The following is a 6,000-nucleotide window of genomic DNA, read 5'->3' as shown; positions in this document are numbered from 1 at the left end:
CCCCACACACACACACACAATCTTCCCTCTGAGATTTGTCAGTCTGTTCCATGTTTCCAGGTCTCTGGTTCAATTTTATTCACCAGTTTATTTTGTTCATTAGACTCCTTGTTCGTTTATTTTGATTTTTAGATTCAATTGTTGATAGATACGTATTTATTGCCATTTTATTATTCATATTTTTGACCTTCTTCTTAAAGAAGACTCTTTAGCATTTTATGTAATACTGGTTTGGTGGAGATGAGGTCCTTTAACTTTTTCTTGTTTCTGAAACTCTTTATCTGACCTTAAATTCTAAATGATAGCTTTGCTGGGTAGAGTAATCTTGGTTGTAGGTTTTTGCTTTTCATCACTTTGATTATTTCTTATCACTCTCTTCTGGCCTACAATGTTGAGAAATTAGCTGACACTGGTATGAGTGCTCCCTTATAGGTAACTGTTTTTCTCTTGCTGCTTTTAAGATTCTCTCTTTGTCTTTAACCTTTGGCATTTTAATTATGATGTGTCTTGGTGTGGGCCTCTTTGGGTTCATCTTGCTTGGAACTCTCTGTGCTTCCTGGACTTGTATGTCCATTTTTTTTTTCACCAGGTAATGCAAGTTTTCTGTCATTATTTTTTCAAATAGGTTTTGAATTTGTTGCTCCCTCTCTTCTCCATCTGGCACCCCCAGGATGTGAATGTTGGTATGCTTGAAGTTGTCCCAGAGACTCCTTATACTGTCTTTATATTTATTTATTCTTTTTTCTTCTTGCTCTTCTGATTGGGTGTTTTTTGCTTCCTCATATTCCAAATCGATGGTTTGATTCTTGTAATCCTCTACTGTCAAATCCCTGTAAATTATTTTTTAATTCAGTTAGGGTATCCTTTATTTCTAACTGGTCCTTTTTGTTTTTTTAAAATGTATTTTTATTGATTTTTTACAGAGAGGAAGAGAGAGTGATAGAGAGTTAGAAACATTGATGAGAGAGAAACATCAATCAGCTGCTTCCTGCACACCTCCTACTGGGGATGTGCCCGCAACCAAGGTACATGCCCTTGACCAGAATCGAACCTGGGACCTTTCGGTCCACAGGCCGACACTCTATCCACTGAGCCAAACCGGTTAGGCCAGTGATGGCGAACCTATGACACGTGCGTCAGAGGTGACACGCGAACTCATTTTTTTGGTTGATTTTTCTTTGTTAAGTGGCATTTAAATATATAAAATAAATATCAAAAATATAAATCTTTGTTTTACTATGGCTGCAAATATCAAAAAATTTCTATATGTGACATGGCACCAGAGTTAAATTAGGGTTTTTCAAAATGCTGACACGCCAAGCTCAAAAGGTTCGCCATCACTGGGTTAGGGCTAACTCAGGGGTGGGCAAACTTTTTGACTCGAGGGCCACAATGGGTTCTTAAACTGGACCGGAGGGCCGGAACAAAAGCATGGATGGAGTGTTTGTGTGAACTAATATAAATTCAAAGTAAACATCATTACATAAAAGGGTACGGTCTTTTTTTTTTTTTTTAGTTCTATTCATTTCAAATGGGCCGGATCCGGCCCGCGGGCCGTAGTTTGCCCACGGCTGGAACTGGTCCTTTTTGATGTCATTGATGTTCTCACTAAGTTCCTTGAAGTCTTCATTAAGTTCCTTGAGCCTCCTTATAACCATTGTTTTAAAATCTGTCACTGGCAGTTTCTTTGCTTCTATTTAATTTAGTTCTTTTTCTGGAGATTTCTTCTGTTCTTTCATTTTCGACCTGTTTCTTTGTCTTCACATTTTGGCTGCTTCCCTGTGTTCGTTTCTATATATGAGGTAGATATGCTTTGTCTCCTGGAGTTGGTAGAGTGGCCTTGTGTAGTAGGTATCCTCTAGTTCCCAATGGCTCAGCTTCCCCAGTCACCTGAGCTGGACACTGTAGGTTTGCCTGTTTGTGGCTATGTGTACTGTCCTGTTGTAGTTGAGCTTTGATTGCTGTTGGCATCACTGGGAGGGATTACCCCCCCAGACCAATTGGCTGTGAGGACAGCTGCGACTACAGTGAAATAACTGCTGTGCAAGTCCAAGCAAGTCCATGGAGCAGGACTTGCTTCAGTGGGGCTTTGGTGCTCATCCAGTCCAACCCTTGAGTGTGTTGCTCCTGGATATGGTGGGGTTGTAATCTGCTATAGTCTGAAGCTGACCACAGGGTGCACTGTCTCAGAGGCTCCTGGGAGGTGCAAAGTCAACCACTGCCTGTGCTTTGCTTGGGGCCAGTTGGCACAAGCTACAGCGTGACCTACAGATGGCACTACTTGTGTTGGGCTTGGAAGTGCCCATTCCAACCTGTGCACCAAGGTAGGGTGCTGCTAGTGCGGGGCCTGGGACCACTTAGCAAGAGGTATGGGGCATGCTGAGGCCAGCTGCTGCTTGTTTGAGAGATTTTAGGGAAGTCTGAAGCCTGAGCTAGGACAGGTCATTCATTTGGAAAAGCCACTACAAACAGTTTAGGAGGGGCTGCAAATTGGATGGGGCAGGGTCTCAGGGAAGAAGGTAAAGGGGGCGGGGGATAAGTGTTGATGGGAGATGACTTGACTTGGGGTGATGAACACACAATACAATAAATAGATGATGTATTATAGAATTGTATACCTGAAACCTATATAATTTTCTTAACTGTCACTCTATAAATTTATTAAAAAGTAAAAAAAAAAAAAAAAAAGAAAAGAAATTGAACAGCCTTCACACCTCAAGGGAGCTAGGCAGGCAAATAAGTGAAAGTAAAAATAATTTAAGTTGTAGAACATTATGAAGACTGTAGGGGGGCAAATGTGTTAAAGGAAATGACTTTTAAGAAGAAAAAAATGAAAAGAGCAGAAGTAGAAAGTTTAAATAAGCACTTGCTCTAGGACAGTGGTTCTCAACCTTCCTAATGTCTCGACCCTTTAATACAGTTCCTCATGTTGTGGTGACCCCCAATTTCATTGTTACAAATTGAACATAATTAAAGCATAGTGATTAATCACAAAAACAATATGTAATTCTATATGTGTTTTCCGATGGTCTTAGGCGACCCCTGTGAGAGGGTCGTTTGACCCCCAAAGGGGTCGCGACCCACAGGTTGAGAACCGCTGCTCTAGGCTATGTGGGTTCAGATGTTCATCAAAACCAACCTGGAGAGAGGCTGGGAAGAAATAGACATCCAAGATATTCACAGGTTGGAAAGGCAGAGATTACTGAGACATCCTAAATTTCAGAATTTAGGGTATGAAATAATGTTGCTAGGCCTTGTCATCCTTTGAAACTGCTATCTCTGAGGTTTTTAATTTTCAAATTCCATTCTCTAACTATAACAACCTCCCCTGCCACTCCCTTCCATTAAACCTGGTCTTTAACCTCATCAAGACCATGTCTCTTGATCCTTCTTAGTCTCCCATTCTCTGAGAGTAGTCCTGGCTTCACTTCAATCCTACTGCTGCATTGTGCTGTCAGAAAGCTCTTTCGAACTTTTTATTGAAGTATAACATACATATAGAAAAAGTGCACAAATCATAAGTGTACGCTTGGTGAATTTTCACAAACTGAACGCCCTATGTAACCAGAACCCAGATGAAGAAGGAAAACATTACTAGTACAGCAGAAGCTCCTTTTGTGCCCCTTCAGTACCCAAACCATCCTAACTTCTATCACCATTGATTAGCTTGCCTGCTTTGAACTTTATATACGTGGAATTATACATTATGTGTTTTTGAGTGTCTGACTTACTTTTCTCAATATTATGTCTTTAGATTTAGTAATATTTTTGCATATAATTGTTCATTCCCATTGCCATATAAAATTTTTATGTATATACCAGTGATGGCGAACCTTTTGAGCTCGGTGTGTCAGCATTTTGAAAAACCCTAACTTAACTCTGGTGCCGTGTCACATATAGAAATTTTTTGATATTTGCAACCATAGTAAAACAAAGATTTATAGTTTTGATATTTATTTTATATATTTAAATGCCATTTAACCAAGAAAAATCAACCAAAAAAATGAGTTCGCGTGTCACCTCTGACACGCGTGTCATAGGTTTGCCATCACTGGTATATACCATTATTTATTCATGTTACTGGGCATTTGTGTACTTTTTATTTCCTGGCTACTATGAAAAGTGCTGCTGTGAATATTCTCATTCATGTCTTTAGCTCTGTATATACATACATACATAAAGACACACACATTTCTATGGGATATAAACCTAGGTGTAGAATTGCTGAGTCATCAGATATGGGTATTTTCAGCCTTGGTAGATACTGCCATGGGTTTTTCAAAGTGGTTGTAATAATATATACTTTAGCACATATATGGTGTTCTGGTTACCCTATCCTTACCAACTTTTGAATTTTTCTTTCTTTTTCACTTAGCCATTCCTTCGTATAAGTGTGTAGTGGTATCACATCATAGTTTTTAATCTGATATTCCCTGGAGACTGATGAAACTGGGTACCTTGACATATATTTGGCCATTTGGATATCTGTTTTGTGAAATGCCTTTTTATATCTTTTGTCCACTTTTCTGTTAAACTTTTTCTTTAACTTATCCTGTAAGCTCTCAACCCTGGCTTAACTTCGCTATTTTCTTTAATTATGTCCCCATGTGTTTAAGAAAACCAAATAAGATTCTGATTGACTCTCCTGTTTAAGACCTTTGCGCTATAGTTCTGATTTCTGAATTATTTCCTTTCCCTTTTCCTAGCAGTTGTTCCATTCTTGTACAGCTCTCAAGTAGCATAATATTTCCTTGCTAACCTTAACCCTGTTCTTAGCAGACTTGTGTGTGGAGATATCTGAAAAGCACTTGGAAATATGAGCCTAAACCCGGGGTGGGCAAACTTTTTGACTCGAGGGCCACAATGGGTTCTTAAACTGGACCGGAGGGCCGGAACAAAAGCATGGATGGAGTGTTTGTGTGAACTAATATAAATTCAAAGTAAACATCATTACATAAAAGGGTATGGTCTTTTTTTTTTTTTAGTTTTTTTAAAAAATATATTTTATTGATTTTTTTTTACAGAGAGGAAGGGAAAGGGATAGAGAGTTAGAAACATCGATGAGAGAGAAACATCGATCAGCTGCTTCCTGCACACCCCCTACTGGGGATGTGCCTGCAACCAAGGTACATGCCCTTGACCGGAATCGAACCTGGAACCTTTCAGTTCACAGGCTGATGCTCTGTCCACTGAGCCAAACCGGTTATGGCTTTTTTTTTTTTTTTTTAGTTTTATTCATTTCAAACGGGCCGGATCCGGCCCGCGGGCCGTAGTTTGCCCACGGCTGGCCTAAACCTTAAGAGAAATGTTGAAACTGACGATACAGATTTTGAAGCCATTAGCATGACATTGTACTTGAAGCTATAGGTATGGATTCGCTTGTTCCTACAGTCAGTGAAGCAGGAAGAGTGCTAAGAATATAATCCTGGGGAACAGTATCATTTAAAGGTTAGACTGAGGAGAAAATAGAGAACATGACTGCTAGAAGAGACCACATAACTTTGAGGATTACCAGCAAAGAGATGTACTAGAAACTAAGGGAAGAGAAAGTTTCAAGTAGGGAATGGTCAGTAGTGTTGAATGATGCATAGAGGATGAGAACATACTAACTGAAAATAGGCCAGTGGATTTGGCTAATTTCAGCAAGGGTAGTTGTCAGTAGCTGGTAATGGGTGGAGAAAGTAGAGATAATGAGTATGGACTGCTCTCTTAAGAACATTAATGGAAATGGTAAGGCAGAAGGTAGTCCAGCTGAAAGAGAAGCTATGATCAGAACATTTTTCTTTAATGTCTGTTACTCAGAATCCACTTATTCAAAGCTGAACTCCTCATTCTGCTTTATCTGCCATTCTGCTTTCTTATCTCAGTAATATCACCTTTTGCCTAGTTTCTCAAGCTGAAATCCTTGGAATCTTCTTTGACTTCTGCCTTAAACTCCCTCCCCCCATATAAATGATAACCACGGACTTAGGATTTTATCTCAGTAATATCTCTGTCATT

At 39.5% G+C, this 6,000-nt stretch overlaps 1 protein-coding gene across 11 annotated transcripts in view; it reads left to right on the top strand.

Annotated features, from left to right (window-relative positions):
- VPS8 (VPS8, CORVET complex subunit) overlaps positions 1-6,000 on the top strand; it is a 237,940-nt gene that overhangs the window by 18,620 nt on the left and 213,320 nt on the right. The window lies entirely within an intron of this gene.

This window comes from Myotis lucifugus, unplaced genomic scaffold (assembly GCF_000147115.1).
Source record: "Myotis lucifugus unplaced genomic scaffold, Myoluc2.0 scaffold_14, whole genome shotgun sequence".
Taxonomy (NCBI): Eukaryota; Metazoa; Chordata; class Mammalia; order Chiroptera; family Vespertilionidae; genus Myotis; species Myotis lucifugus.
The sequence above is the reverse complement of the archived record's forward strand: the minus strand, read 5'-3'. Positions and strand labels throughout refer to the sequence as shown.